Source organism: Mytilus galloprovincialis, chromosome 13, assembly GCF_965363235.1.
Source record: "Mytilus galloprovincialis chromosome 13, xbMytGall1.hap1.1, whole genome shotgun sequence".
Classification (NCBI taxonomy): domain Eukaryota; kingdom Metazoa; phylum Mollusca; class Bivalvia; order Mytilida; family Mytilidae; genus Mytilus; species Mytilus galloprovincialis.
In genome coordinates, this window is record NC_134850.1 from 1232584 (window position 1) to 1250454 (window position 17871).

Sequence of the window (17871 nt, forward strand, 5' to 3'; positions counted from 1 at the left end):
CTTTTACGGCTAAAACTGTTCCACTTTAACTATGAAGTTTTGAAAAAAATCGTATCCTAGAATTGAAAGTTCATATGCACTACATTTTTTTCAAAGGTCAAAATATAGGGCTATGCGGCATATTTTCAACGTTTATATGCCCTGAACTTTTCTGAGTTTGAACTAACACTAGTTTTCTTATCTACCCCTACCTCGAATGAAGGGTTACTACATATTTCAATGTAAACAATTTGCAAATGTATATTTACTGGTAACATTCCCAAGTTGTGTCTCTATGAGATGGAACACAGAGAGCATAACTGGGAACCAGTATGTAAAAAAAATTAGTTGTCTATGCATATTCAAGATCTCCCCAAAAGAGGCGTGGTTTGAGAAACAGCTGTATTTACAAAGTGCAACCTGTATCAGGTCAGGAATATGACAGTTTGATTTTACCATTTGATTAGGGACTTTCGGTATTGAATTTTCCTCGGAGATCAGTGCTTTTGTGAATTTACTTTTTTTTTCTTCTTCTACGTACAGTAACTTTGTTTATCTTGATTCGTTGAATCTACTTGTCACTTTAAAACATTTCTCTTTATCATAAGATAATAGTTTACAAATGCATAATTTGAAATTATAGGCAGTAGTGCACCTATACGTATAATTTTATTAAAATATTGTTATTCATCACATGGTAGTACGTTATTAAGATGATGACCAATACCTAGAATCTATGCTTCAAGACCATAATGCATTATTTGTGAAGTTGATACGGAATAACTATCAACAAGATATTGATATCTTCCGATGAACATTTTTAGTTAAAGGACGACATATCCTTTGACATAACCATGGATCATCAACTTTCTGTTCAGACACTGGTGACGTTTTATAAAGTCTGAGTAGCAACTTCAACTCATGAACGTCGAATGAGTTGGGAAATGTATATTCCATATGCAGGTGAAGTTAAAAAATATTGCTAAGGTTGGGGATAATTATGATTACAAAATTAAAATTGTCTCGTTTGTCAAAGATTTTTGTATCACGATGACCACTTAAGTAAAATTCGAGGTATAAGTCTAAATATGAGGCAGAGGTAGCTGTGTCTGATGTTTCTTTAGTTTCTAATTATCGGGGATATATTAATTAAACCCAATCTGCCAAATTTGGATTGTTAATGGAAAGAATATTATCAATACATCTGCTTGCGAAATTTAAATATCTGGCAGCTTTTATCTTTTAGTTTTTTGACAAGTGTCTGAAGGAACTCGGACTCATATGAAAGCAGGAAGAGAAGGTAAAGAAAAGGCGCACAAATACAAACTTTCATCCTGGTATCTATGATGAGTTTATTAGTTCCAATAGGAATGCCAACAGATTATCGAAAGAGTCTACATCCAAATTCAACAAATAAATTGTCAATAAGAAACTCTTTCATACTGATCATTTGTTCCTCTGTGTAGCATGTTTTCACCAGATTTGTACTTACATTAGCAACACGACGGGTGCCACATGTGAAGCATGATAAGCTTACCCTTCCGGAGCATCCACGATTACCCCAAGTGTTTGGTATGGCTTGTTTTTCTTAGTCTTTAGTTTTCTAAGTTGTTTTCCCTATACGTAATTTCATGGCGTAATTGTTTTTGTCTCTTTCGTCTAATTTTCATATCTGTACCTAATCCGTTTTACTCGATATATATCACGGATCTGCCACTAAATTATCGTGACAATATTTCAAACTTATATGCAACACCAAAATAAAAACAAAATAGACATGGTATGTTGATGTCAATTTAGGCTTTAACATTATAATGGTCGTTGTAATATCAGAATTAGTGTTTTCAGCTGCGCCATGTTCACATGCCTGTCCTACACGATGAATACTAACTTCTGATATGTATTTTGTATAAGAATAAAATACTTAATCGTTTCATAGCATTTCGATTAAACATATAACACATATTAAATTGCCGGCAAAGGAGTAGGTTCAGTAAGACCCCTTTTTGGCCCCAAAATATAGCAGTTTTACAAAATTGTTAAAATGTAAACCTTTAGTTATTTATTGGACAGTAGAATGCCTCTGCTACATAAATATGGGCTGTTTTTAACAATACAATGCACATATATCCGGTACTAGCACCATTAAGACATGCTAAATTACTGAAATCCTCATAATTCTAGCATTTTAGTTAAATTTTAGACGGTTTGCTTGTAAAACGAAAGTGGCCGCATTCGTGTTCATCCTTAATATTGAAACGTAAGTTGTATTTTATGATAATACATAACATATATAAAGGTTGAGGATGAACACGGATGCGGCCACTTTCATTTTTTCCAAAAACCATCTGAAAAGTGACATTTTTCGGCATATTAGGTAGATATTTCATATTTGAGCTTGAATCAGATAGTTTTTAATGACTAAATCTGTTAAAATCTTTCGCATAAACTAATTAATTCAAATATAATAGACACTTAAGTGTTTAAAAAGTGGTGAAAATCTTTCGTCAGATGAACCTGAAATTTGAGGCCAAAATCGGTCCTTACCGGACCTACTCCTTTGTAAGCATGTTTAAAAGGTTGGGTGCTGTAATAACTAAAGAGCTCAAGGTACTTGATCGTTTAATGGTTTATGTTTTAGCGCGTTGCAAACACTAAAGTTACTATTTTATTTCAGGTAACGGCGAAACTAAACAAAGAGCATGATGAAAGGAATCCAAGGATTAGTAGTGGTAATTGACGTAGAATAGTTTTCATTGAAATTAAGATTATTTAACAAACTTAAAGTACCTCCAAACACCCGACTACATAAATCAAAATGTCTGAAAAGACCAGTTTTTGTCTGAATTTGCATGACTTTTTACTCGACATTCTCCAAAGTATGACTTGTGTCTTAATTTTTCTTGACAAATTCTCATTCGTATTAAATTTGTGTGAAATTTACTCTACATAATCTCGACATTCTGAGTATTGTCTTAAAATTTCTTGACAAATCTTGACATTTGAATACTGTCTTGAAATTTCTCGACATATTGTCAACATTTTTATTTTTTCGCAGTATGGCTTGACATATTCTTATCATTTTGAATTGTGTCTTAAATTTACTTGACAATTCTGAGTTTTACAAATCATGACCAATATTCATACTTTAATCTTTATTTCTCTTTATATAATATATTGTTGTTTCAAGTTACACTTCTTACAACAAAAATAAAAGTTGGGCATGTTTGTTCCCCCGGCAAACGATATATGCACTAACACCGGCATTAGTTTAAGAAATCTGTGTTAATGCATGAAACAGTTAAAAGGACTGCATTTGTTGTTGACTAAAACGCTATATACATTGAGATGACCGTGATGGATATGTTGCTATCGCCTAGATGCGCAAACGTAACTTTCGTTTTGAATTTGTAACCTATCTATAAACATGATAAATGCGCGGATATTAACAAGATCAAACTAACTTTCCTTATTGTTTGTTATAAATACATCTCTTCAATGAAAACTGATAAAAAATAGTTAGGAACATAAACATGATTTGTCTATGCACATGTACCGAACAATTGTGTTAAAGCATGCGGAAGAATATCTCAAGAACGTTATGCGACAATCCCAACAAGGACCGGTAACTATGTAATGGTTTTCTGCGGAAAATATGAATGCCTACTCATATCCCAATCTTTTAGAAAGATAGATTTTTACAGAGTGGCAACCATGCACTTGCACTGCACTATTATTAGAATAGTAGAATAGAATGATATACAACTGAATGAAGACTATATATTCATGTTACAACAAACCAGCCATACGGATTTGTATCACTACAATGTAATAGTTATTACGGTGCGGTTGAATTTCTTGTCACTTATTCATCATCCACGCACGAACTAATCTCAGTACATAAACCTCAGTTTCAGTATTGAGATATTTTTTTTCTGTGACAAGTGCTTTTGACCATCCGCAAGAACTTGCGCTCATCCGATGTTCAGTACTCCAGTAGTTTGATTATCTTTCAAATAAAAATAAAAATGACGTGCGAAATAGACATAATTACTTTTCCGGATGCAGGAAGCGGGAAAATAAGATAAAAAATCAGTTTTGAAAAAAAAAACCTGCGGGCGGGTCCGTCGAACAAGGTATCAAATTGATGTGGCTTAAGAATACAAAAATTAACAATTGCACAGTGACATGATGTATAAGTACCGAGCTACTTCAATAGAAAGCAACAAAGCACAACCGTAGGTCAAAAACAGTGACAGGTATTGCAATGGTTCTTTAACGAACAGATAACATAACATTGGTTTAACTTTCCAATCCGAGTTGACGGGATTGTGTAGTTAAACATCGCCAAAGCAACGTCCCACTTTGTCAAAGTTGTTGCTGGAGGAGCAATTATTCTTCTACACTAGTCATCCTTAGGGTAAAGTTCATATCATTGATAACCCATTTCAATTGTGATTCACCGACTAACAGAACAATCGGCGAGAACACTATATTATTAATTTTAATAACAAAACCCCAAGGAGCACAATTTTGACACAAATTTAAGTCTTCCCCTGGTAAAAAGGATATATTCAGGGAACACTTCACATCATAATTAACATCCTAATTCTGATCTGACGTGGATGCGTATTTATACATTCCACATATAAATGCGTGAAGACCATTGAGTCGAAAACTTGGTTTTTAACGGAGAGACGTTTACCGATATGGCATCATTAATTTTTAGAAGAGAACAAAGTAAAAATACCTTTCAAAGCAAGTACTGTAAAGTTAAACAATTTAAAAATCCACTTGTAAAATCCCGCCTTACAACCAAATCTCGCAGGTGTGTTTTAACTTTATGTAGATCCATAACATTCGGATGTTTGTTTTCTTTACAAAAACAACAAATTAAAAATGAATACAATAGATAGGATCGGTAATAGAGTTCGTCCGGGTTGAAGGTCTTGGAAATTTGGACTGCTACGGACAAATAACGGTATCTCGGAGAGGGACAGAAATATAGCCTTTCGGAGCCACATACGGACATAGATTTGCTGCACGAGTTCCTTAAGTACAAAGAGCATGGCACTCATTGTACACCAGTCATCGGATTTCAATTCGCCATTCTGACTGGACATTGCTGCGAACTTGATACATATGCATACATCCAGCACAGCCAAACGAGCGCCTACCATTGGAGAGGGTTTTACTGCCGGTCGAAGGAAGACCAATGTTGACCATATTTATATTTCCCTGATCACTGTTGGTGGGAGCCATAATGACTACTATGGACTAATTATTTACGTAGATTAATGATATTTGATTTCGTGGTTCAACCAAAAGTTGCATACAAACCAATAGAAAACATCTTTATCTAAAAGTCTATAAATGCTAAAAGTATATTGCGTTTCATCTATGAGTTACCAATTAACATAACAGTCGGCGTAAAATATTGATTTAATAAAAAAAAAAAAAAAAGAGACAACAATTTTGGAATAAATTGAATAGTCTAGGACTGGTACGATGAACAGGGTATTTTGAGATTTTCACATCCTCAAGACAAAGAAATATTAATTCTTTTGAACAATTCCGCCCCGAACACCGAACCCAAAACAAATGGTAATGTAAAGCTGTAAAACGCGTGTCATTACCCAGTTATATATACAACGCCCCAATTATGATTTGACGTGGATGCGAATTTCGAACCCTCGAGACGTGTTACAAAGAGCATCACAATCTCTCTACATGAGGCATCAGATTAAACATCTGTCTGATTGGACGTGGCGGCGTACTTTTACATCCCGCAAACCCAAGACCACTCCCCACATTAACTTTAATGAATATATCTCTAATCCCATGTCACCCTTAGCTGCGATCATCTGAACAAGAACACAGACTTAAATTATATGTTTGGTATATAGAATAATGTTCTGATTATTATTAAAATTGAGTAGATGTGATGTATCCGTCAAACAAATGGCGACCCAATGACAATGACATAATGCTTGGTAATAATACGCAATAAACTTTCAAAAGCCCGTACTTGACTGATTATAGTCACCACAGGAAAATGAGGGTATACTGGATAAGGCAGGAATTTAGGTTGTAACAGGCCACCTACTGCTTAAAAGGTTTCCCATTGTGACAGGACATGGCTGCGTATTGATACATCCTACACAGCAAAACGGACAGCTAACTTTGACGAGGGTTTTACTGAAGGTAGCAGGGAGACCAATTCAATTCCCGAGTCACCCTTTGGGGAATTATGATAAATACTTTGGATTATCTATTTTCGTGGGTACCAGTTTTAGTGGATTGAGGAAATTCATGGTTTCATCAACATTTGCAAATAAATCAATGGAAAACATTTTGATCAACAAAGTCTTGATATACATCATGAGTTAACAATACAGTTGGCAAACACGATTGATTGGCTTTAATTAAAAAGAAAAACAACGATCACAATTTTTGAACACATGCAATAGTCTTTGGCTGGAAGGAAGGACGGGGTATTCAGTAAAATAACAACCTAAAAAACGATGACATGTTACATAGTGTTATCAAATTTGCTTCGGATAGGGAACTCCAAAGCATTGTAATTTAAAACTGTATTAAAGCGTCAACAACAGCATGTTACCCAACATCAAATTCAACGCCCCGATTCAGATCTGATGTGTACGCGTTTTTACATATCAAGCAGAACTACGTGTAGCACCTGGAGCATACACATTAGCCCGTAAACAGAGAGGTTTATGCCGATATCTCTATCGTGGTTAGTTGTTGTATACATCATGTACTAAGATGTGCGTAGTTAAAATATTCATTTGTCCCACATTTAAAATGTCAATCAAAATCCGAAGATACATGTTTTCTGACGTAAGATCATTAAAGATCGATTGAGTAATTCTTATTTGCTTTACGTTCAGTCACAAACATTTCATTATTTTTAAGAATACCTTTTAAATGCAGATAATGTAACGTGTAACAGTTAAAACTCATTTTGTAAAAAACGATCTACTAGCCAACACCGTCGATGTGTTTCTACTTTATTCATTTTGACGCATTTAATTCGGGTGGTAATTTTCTTTTAAAATAAAATTCATATGCTATATAAACATGATAAATTTGAATGCAGTAAGGACCACTGAGGTTGGGGAAGGTTTTACAAGTAGATTGTACTTGAACTCCTTCATATTTTGAAATGATGTGGAAATCAAGACAAATGAATTTATAACCCTTTTATATATTTCTTAGTTATCAGTACATTTTTTTTAATATCTTAATTTAATTTAAAAGCGGAAACACACATTTACAATTATTCAATCGAAAGATTAAAAATGTTGACTCATCACATTTTACCTTGGTGGAATTGCAAAAAGTAAAATAACAAGAATACCAAACTGTTATGAAATTCTATACAGGAGGTCCCTTAACAAATGGGGAAATCATAATACCGAACTCTTAGGACATTCTATACAGGAGGTCCCTTAACAAATGGGAAAATCATAATACCGAACTCTTAGGAAATTCTATACAGGAGGTCCCTTAACAAATGGGGAAATCATAATACCGAACTCTTAGGACATTCTATACAGGAGGTCCCTTAACAAATGGGGAAATCATAAGCTTTAACAAATCAAAAAAATGGATAACAACATACAGGAGGTCCCTTAACAAATGGGGAAATCATAATACCGAACTCTTAGGAAATTCTATACAGGAGGTCCCTTAACAAATGGGAAAATCATAAACTTTAACAAATCAAACAAATGGATAACAACATACAGGAGGTCCCTTAACAAATGGGAAAATCATAAGCTTTAACAAATCAAAAAAATGGATAACAACATACAGGAGGTCCCTTAACAAATGGGAAAATCATAAGCTTTAACAAATCAAACAAATGGATAACAACATACATATATATGTGATATATCCTAGCGAAACGTCTGTATACAGATAAAGACCCCCTCCTACTTTCCGTGATTCGGATAGAGGAAGTCAAACATATATATTACTCCACTGCATTGGCACTTGACAATGCTTTACACATTTGTTTTTTTTTTATTTCTGTCATATAACGATTTTCATTGTAAACTGTTTTACGATTTTCCTTAAATTGTAATTGAGTTGAAAGTAACACTAATTGTAACAAATCGTTTGGAGAGAAAAATTTTCATCATTTACGCCCTTTTATTTGTATTTTTTATAAACTGCATTAAAAAAAAATCGATTGTTGAAATAACTAATTCTACAATTAATTATTTATTTCAGAAAATGAACCAAACAAAGAAGACGTTCAGGATCAGACATCTGTTAAAACCAACCTTTCTGTTTCTGTCACATTGCGTCAACAAATTAATATCAAAAAGACAACGAATAAAAACCTGTCCATTTCTAGCTGTATCAAAACAGGCAATACATTAGTGTTTACTGACGATACGAATGACCAACTTATTTTTTGTAATTCAGACGGTACTGATATCCATCACATTTCAGTGGCCTATATACCACGTTATATAACAGAGATAGATAGTAACACTGTAGCAATATCCTGTACTAACAACACCATACAGATAATAAAAATATCTAAACGTTCTATCACCAGTAAAATATACACCCGTGATGTAAACCACGGAATATCATATAATGATAATAACCTGTACGTTGTTATTAATAACAGTAAAATACATGTGATGGACCTAAAAGGTAAAGTAAGACGTACTATACCGTTACCTTCATTCCCTATCTACGACATTACAGTAGACAGAGACAGGTTGGTGTGTATAGACCATAAATCAATACACTGCTGCTCGTTAGATGGAGAAATAATTTGGAAGTTTGAAAAGAATGAATTTCAAAATTTAAGTCGTGTTACAACAGATAATGAGGGGAATGTCTATATGACTAATGAGTGGACACACACTGTAATAGTTGTATCTGATGATGGTAAACACCATAGAGAACTTCTTACTAAATCAGATGGATTGGATAGGCCGGGTGGAATTTATTATGACAAAAAAGAAAATATTCTGCTTGTTAGTAATCAATATGACGGGAAGGCATTTCTTGTTGATGTGAGAAAGAAACCATGATAAATAAACATGAATAATTCTTTCAGACAATGAGTTTTTTTGGACTCGGATCTGTTTGTTGATTTAGTCATTCAAAATAATTTCTATTAATTTACTTTACTTTCAATCTAACAAAACGAATTACCGTCATCTGTACTGCTGCATTCCATATTAAGATTAAAAGACATTATTACAATTATATGATGTAGTCCCTACTAGTTGAGGGTTAACGATTTTATTTAATGTGCGACAACATTTCAACTTTAAATGGAAATTTAAAGAAATATTAGAGACTTAATACATGGTGTGACAACAGACTGTCCAATTACTGTTTTATAGATAAAGAACAAAAACCTCGATTAATATTTCACCAAATCTAACGGATGGTTTGAGAGGAAATTTTAATTAAAATCACTTGTAAATTCGAAATATTATATATTATATATTGATATGCAAGTTGTAAATATTTTCTGAGCACATTGACTGGTGCGTTTTTCAAATGCATACTCTTCAGTGTTCCAACATCTTTCAAAACAAAATTACAAAAAAAAATATGATTAATTTTGAAAATGTAACTTGAATTTTCCTGGGCTGTCGTATTTGATTAGCTTTATTTGAATTATAAAAAAAATCGCCATTTTCAAAACATTGAAAATTTATTTGTCCTATAACATGTATATATTTCTATTTTAAAAATCGATTTTTTTTTTCGAGTAAAAAACAATGTCTATGATTGTATCTTTTATGTATAATTCATACTTTTATGAGAAGAAATTATTCAACGAAATGTTCGGCGGTTTCGTCTATAAAACGATTATATTTTTATTGACCTAAATTGATTGAATAGGCTATATTTGGAATTTATTTTAACACACAAGAAAATATTCTATTCGTATGTAATATAAATAACGGCAGGTGTGTTTGTTTGTTTTATTTGACATTAGAAAAAACGGTCATATATGAACATTAGTTAGTTTATTCGATTCAGATTTGTTCTTGCATACATTCATTCGAAATAGATTGTATGGGTTAGTATGTTATCAACTGAGTACAAATTCAACTTAATCAATTATGATTTATATTACATAATTACTACAATACTGTATTGTCTAATTAGGGCCTTTTATAGCTGACTATGCGGTATGGGCTTTGCTCATTGTTGAAGGCCGTACGGTGACCTATAGCTGTTAATGTTTGTGTCATTTTGGTCTTTTGTGGATAGTTGTCTCATTGGCAATCATACCACATCTTCTTTTTTATAATAAAGGTTCAATACTAAATGCATTTTGTTGTTCATGTATGATAAAATGATTGTCCCTTGAAGTTCCTTATGCAATTTGCAGGATATTTTGCATACGCCAAGGACGTGTTGTTCTTGTTCCATTTCCATTTGCTGTTTCAGAGCATCCTTTACGAACCTCCAACTATAGGTTTATGTATATATTATTAATTTTAACGTTTTGAAGTGTCGTGTGTGGTTTTTTTTGTACATTTTGTACATATAATACAAATGTTAATTTTTGCATTTTAATCCGTCGCCTGGGTCTTGCTTTTTGCAATGAAGATTGTTATTTAATTTTACCATATGTATGTCCTTAATCCTAATCTCTCCTCAAAATAAAAACCTTAAAATTTTAATTTGTCATTATTACTCTTCAGGTCATAGACCCTACCTCCTGGTAATTCTGACAGACATAAATGTATGCAGTACATTATGTTCCCCCCGTCTGGTCCTATATTTGCCACTGGACGTTCTGGAACCAACCTTGAATATTTCACGTCCTTCCGAAAACGAAGGTCAAAGAAATGGTATACGTCAATGTTTCTATACACAAACGAAAAATTGTCAAATTATGCGAAATAAACGTCAATGATGCAGTAACTCAAGGAAACAAAACATAAAATATGATGTGACATATGTAGATGAGACAGTAACCAAACGACACAAAGAAACAATACAGGATTGTCATATACGCTAAGTTTACAGAACTAACACATAAAAATATATACGTCAATTGGACTATAACTTTACGACGCAGATAACAAAAAGATGTGGAATATACGTCAATGAGACGTTACCATTACGCCGCAGATAATAAACAGAAGTGGAATATGTATCAATAAAACTTTACCCTTACGACGCAGATAATAAAAAGGTGTGGAATATACGTCAATAAGACTATACCCTTACAACACAGATTATTAAAAGATATGGAATATACGTCAATAAGACTATACCCTTACGACACAGATAATAAAAAAGATATTGAATATACGTCCGTGAGACTTTACCCTTTAAACTCAGATAATAAAAAGTGGTGGAATATACGTCAATGACACTATACTCACTCTTGCGAGGCAGTTACATGTAATAAAAAGATGTGGAATATACGTCAATGACACTTTACCCTTACGACGCTGATAATAAAAATATGTGGAATATACGTCAATGAGACTATACCCTTACAACGCAGATAATAAAAATATGTGGAATATACGTCAATAAGACTTTACCCTTACAACGCAGATAATTAAAATATATGGAATATACGTTAATAAGACTATACCCTTCGACACAGATAATAAACATATGTGGAATATACCTCAATGATACCTTACCTTTACATGCAGATAATTAACAGATGTGGAATATGCGTCAATGAGACATTACCCTTCCAACGTAGAAAAACAAAATGTTGAATATACCTCAATGAGACTTTACCTTTACAATGCATATATTAAAAAGATGGGGAATATACGTTAATGGGACCATACCGGCCTAACGACTCAGAAATAAAACCAAATATGTAATGTACGTCTATTATACTCTTACGACGCAGATAATGAAAAGATGTGGAATATACGTCAATGAGATTTTACCCTTACGACGCAGAAAATAAAAACATGTGGAATATACGTCAATGAGACTATACCCTTACGAGGCAGATAATAAAAAGAGGTGGAATATACGTCAATGAGACTATGAACTTACGACACAGAAAAAAAGGGGGAGTATACGTCAATGAGACTATACTCTTTCGACGCAGATAATAAACAAAGGAGTATTATATGTCAATGAAACATTACCCTTACGACGTAGATAATGGAAATATGTGAAATATACGTCAATGAGACTATACTCTTACGACGCAGATAAAAAAAGAGGTGGAATATACGTCAATGAGACTATGACCTTAAGACGCAGAAAATAAAAAAAAGTTGGAATATACGTCATTGAGACTATACTCTGACGACGCAGATAATAAACAGATGTGGAATATATCTCAATGAGACTTTACCTTTACGACGCAGATAATAAACAGATGTGGAATATATGTCAATGATACTTTACCTTTACCAGATAATGAAAATATGTGGAATAGACGTCAATAAGACTATATTCTCGAGACGCAGATAATAAACAGAGGTGGGATATACGTCAATGAGACTACTCTTACGACGCAGATAATAAAAAGAGGTGGAATATACGTTATTGAGATTATACCCTTACGACACAGATAATCAAAATATTTGGAATATACATCAATGAGATTATTCCCTTCCAACGTAAATAATAAAAATATTCGAAATATACGTCAATAAAAATATACTCTTACGACGCAGATAATAAACAGAGCTGTAATTTACGTCAATGAGACTTTACCTTTACGAGGCAGATAATAAACCGAGGTGGAATATACGTCAATGAGAGTATACCATTACCACACAGTTTATAAAAAGATGTGGAATAGACGTCAATGAGACTATGCCATTACGACGCAAAAAATAAAAAAGGGGGAATATACGCCAATGAGACTATACCCTTACAACGCAGATAATGTAAAAATGTGGAATATACATCAATATGACTATACTCTTACGACGCAGATAATAAACAGAGGTGGACTATATGTCAATAAGACTTTACCTTTACGACGCAGATAATTAACAGAGGTGAAGTATACGTCAATGATAATTTTCTCTTACGACACAGATAACAAAAAGAGGTGGAATATACGTCATTGAGATTATACCCTTAGGTCGCATATATAAAAAATATGTGGAATATACGTCAATGAGACTATACTCTTACGACGCAGATAATAAAAAGAGGTGGAATATATGTCAATGAGACTATACCCTTACAACATGTACAACACAGTTAATAAAAAGATGTTGAATATTCGTCAATAAAACTATACTCTTACGACGCAGATAATAAAAAAGGGGAATATACGTCAATGAAACTATACCCTTACGACGCAGATAATAAACAGAGGTGGAATTTACGTCAATGAGACTATACTCTTACGACGCAGATAACAAACAGAGGTGAAATTTACATCATTGAGACTTTACCTTTTACGACGCAGATAATAAACAGAGGTTGAATATACGTCAATGAGACTATACTCCTACGACGCAGATAATAAACAGAGGTGGAATATACGTCAATGAGACTTTATCTTTACAACGCAGATAATGGATAGAGGTGGAATATATGTCAATGAGACTTTACCCTTACGGAGCAGATAATACACAGAGGTTGAATATACGTCAATGAGACTACACGCTTACGACGCAGATAACAAAATATTTTGAATATACGTCATTGTAAGTTACTATACTTTTAGGCAGCAACTTTTTGATTTTCGGGGCGGGGCTATGGATTTTTTTGGAGAAAAAATAATTTGTTTTAGACCCTGATAAAAAAATGTTTGTTTCACCCTCAGCTGCCACTATATGTAATGCTAAAATTGTAAGAAAAAAATAGTTTTCGACTTGTCGCCAAACAAAAAGATTGTCTAGAACCAACCCCCCCCCCGAAAATCAAATGGTTGCTGCCTTACGACGCAGATAAGAACTAGAGGCTCTCAACAGCCTATAACGCTCACCTGATTCTACTTGGGTTTTTGAAATCATATAATAAAATATAAAATTTGGCTAAAAGTAACAACACTTGACCAGCACCTCATAAGGAAAAGAACATTCATGCTATGTTTGATGTCATTCAATTCAGTGGTTCTTTAGAAGAAGACTTTTGTATGCATTTCCCATAGGGTCCTATGTTAAACTAAGTCCCACTACTGGCGGCCATCTTGGTTGTTGCAATGACAACAAAGTAACAACACTTGGTCAGCATCTCATAGGAACATTCATATTATGTTTGGTTTCATTCCATTCAGTGGTTCACTAAAAGAAGACATTTATATGTATTTCCCATAGGGTCCCATGTAAAACTAAGTCCCCCACTGGCGGCCATCTTTGATGATGGATCGGCTACAAAGTAACAACATTTGGTCAGCATCTCATAAGGAACATTTATGCTATGTTTGGTTTCATTCCATTCAGTGGTTCTCTATAAGAAGAAACTTGTATGTATTTCCCATGGCCGGGGTCCTATGTTGAACTAAGTCCCCAACTGGCGGCCATCTTGGACTTTGGAATGGCGACAAAGTAACAACACTTGGTCTAACTCGAATAATTCAAGCCCTTTCCCAACAAAAAATTCCCATATTGCATAGCGGTGTGAATTTTCCGGTTGACGGTCTTTATCGAGGAGGACGTTCAGGCGTTAATGTAGCCTTTGTAAATCAGCGGAATATAACGACTGAATTATTCGGGTTACACTTGGTCAGTGTCTCATTAGGAACATTCATGCTATGTTTGGTTTCATTCCATTGAGTGGTTCACTAAAAGAAGACATTTGTATGTATTTCCCGTAGGGTCCTTTGTTAAACAAAATCCCCCCGCCGGCTGCCATCTTGGATGATGTATCGGCTACAAAGTAACAACACTTGGACAGCACCTCATAAGGAACATTCCTGCCATGTTTGGTTTCATTCCATTCAGTGGTTCTCTAAAAGAAGACATTTTTATATATTTCCCATAGGGTCCTATGTTAAACTAAGTCCCCCGCTGGCGGCCATCTTGGATGATGGATCGGCTACAAAGTAACAGCACTTGGTCAGCACCTCATAAGGAACATTCATGCCATGTTTGGTTTCATTCTATTCAGTGGTTCTCCAAAAGAAGTCATTTGTATGCATTTCCCATAGGGTCCTACATGTGTCCTATGTTAACAAAGTCCCCCGCTGGCGGATGATTGATTCGCTATTAACTAACAACACTTGCTCAACACCTCATTAGAACATTCATGCCATGTTTGGTTTCATTACATTCAGTGGTTCTCTAGAAGAAGTTCAAAATGTAAAAAGTTAACGACGACGACGGATGACAGACGCCAAGTGATGAGAAAAGCTCACTTGGCCCTTCGGGCCAGATGAGCTAAAAAGGCAACATTGGCTACAGAAATACTGAATGGTATTTAAGTCAATAAAACAACTAAACAAATGTTAAAAGAAATGTGAACCAGATGCTCCGAAGGGCACAGCTTGATACGACCGCAAAGGTCGAACCCTGAACAGTTGGGGCAAGTATGGACGCAATATTCAAGCTGGAGACAGCTCTGAATTTAGATTATGATTAAATAGTTGACAAAGCATAAGTCTCTGACACAGAATGAATTTGGTCTAATAAACTTGTTTTTGCATTATAAATATAATTATTTTCTGTGACTGTATATTACATTAATTTGTAGGATCCTTTACTATAGATAATTTAGCTGATCTGTAACAATAACATCTTCATGCCTTATATATCATGTTACCTTTCCACGTCAGTTTTAATCTAGCGGCGTACTGCAGTACATGATATATAAGGCATGAAGATGTTATTGTTACAGATCAGCTAAATAATCTATAGTAAAGGATCCTACAAATTAATGTAATATACAGTTACAGAAAATAATTATATTTATAAGTACGTCTGAGTCAGTGACAACTGTACAACAGATGTATCCATCGGATCGCCATCAATGATGGTGATACATGGCTGTGTACATAATGTATATACAACTCGTCTAAACATCAACCCAACAATGTTAGATCTGTAAATTTACTTTCGCAAATTTTTGGTTCTTCCCTCGCCGGGATTCGAACCCATGCTACTGTGATATCGTGACACCAAATCGCCTGCACTGCAGCCGTCCCGCTAGACCACACGACCACCTGGGCTCTCAAAATAAAGAGCCTTCGCTGGCCGTGTGTTACCTTTCCACGTCAGTTTTAATCTAGCGGCGTACTGCAGTACATAATATATAAGGCATGAAGATGTTATTGTTACAGATCAGCTAAATTATCTATAGTAAAGGATCCTACAAATTAATGTAATATACAGTCACAGAAAATAATTATATTTATAAGTACGTCTGAGTCAGTGACAACTCTACAACAGATGTATCCATCGGATCGCCATCAATGATGGTGATACATGGCTGTGTACATAATGTATATACAACTTGTCTAAACATCAACCCAACAATGTTAGATCTGTAAATTTACTTTCGCAAATTTTTGGTTCTTCCCTCGCCGGGATTCGAACCCATGCTACTGTGATATCGTGACACCAAATCGCCTGCACTGCAGCCGTCCCGCTAGACCAAACGACCACCTGGGCTCTCAAAATAAAGAGCTTTCGCTGGCCGTGTGTTACCTTTCCTCGTCAGTTTTAATCTAGCGGCGTACTGCAGTACATGATATATAAGGCATGAAGATGTTATTGTTACAGATCAGTTGTCACTGACTCAGACGTATATATATATATATATATATATATATATATACGTCTGAGTCAGTGACAACTGATCTGTAACAATAACATCTTCATGCCTTATATTTACAAATATATATACGTCTGAGTCAGTGACAACTGATCTGTAACAATAACAATATATATATAACAGTATTCTTTAAATGGAATTGAATTAGCTCCCTCACATTGCTTTTAAATCATCTAAATTGCCCTTTAACCAGAAAAAAATTGTTTTCCGCCTTTTTGCCCCTATTTGTTAAATGATTTGAGCCATAACCCCCCCCTCCCCCCTTAACCATCCCTTTGTAGTATGGAGACTTGTGGTATAATTTCAGTGAGATTTATACACTTAAACACAAGTTATTGACAGGAAACTACAGAAATGCTTATTTGGGCCTTTTTTTTGCCCCCAACTTATTGAAACTCCCCTTAGAGTAAAAACCCCAAAACTCAATTCCAGCTTTTCCTTTGTAGTAAGAAACTTTGTAGTATAATTTCAGAGAGATCCATACACTTTAACACAAGTTATTGTCTGTAAACTAGAAAAATGCTTTTTTTACCCTTTTTGGCCCCTTATTCCTACATGTTCGGGGAATTTAACCCAAAACTCAATGAAACCCTTCCCTTTGTTATTTGGAACGTTTTGGTACAATATCAAAGAGATCCATACAGTTACACAAAAATTATTGTTTTTTTGGTCCTTAATTCCTAGAATGTTTGCCCCATAACCCTTAAAATAAATCCAAAACCTTCTTCTTATGGTATTAAACATTGTGGTACAATTTCAGAGCATTGAAATATTTATACACAACTTATTGTCCTGAAACTAGATAAATATAAAAAAAAAGATGTGGTATGATATATTACCGCATAGTCAGCTATAAAAGACCCTGATAAGACAATGTAAAACAATTCAAACGAGAAACAAACGGCCTTATTTATATAAAAAAAAAATGCTTGTTTTGGGCCCCTAACTCAAAAACCTTTGGGACCATAACCCCCAAAATGAATCCCAGCGTTCCTTTTGTGGTTATAAACATTGTGTTAAAATTGTATTGATTTCTATTTACCATAATAAAGTTATTATTCGGAAACCATCTGTCTTCGGAAGACGCTGCCGACAACGACGTGATACCAATATACGACCAATTTTTATTTTTTATTTTTGCGGTCGCATAAA

General features: G+C 34.3%; 2 protein-coding genes across 2 annotated transcripts in view; one reads left to right on the plus strand and one right to left on the minus strand.

Annotated features, from left to right (window-relative positions):
- The window catches only part of LOC143056236 (uncharacterized), a 49201-nt gene extending 40843 nt beyond the window's left edge, over window positions 1-8358 (plus strand). The window contains exons 5-6 of the mRNA XM_076229321.1: window positions 2657-2711; window positions 8239-8358. The gene's annotated coding sequence lies outside the window, so the exon portion shown is untranslated. The remainder of the gene's footprint in view (window positions 1-2656; window positions 2712-8238) is intronic.
- The window catches only part of LOC143056233 (solute carrier family 35 member F6-like), a 514661-nt gene that overhangs the window by 235248 nt on the left and 261542 nt on the right, over window positions 1-17871 (minus strand). The window lies entirely within an intron of this gene.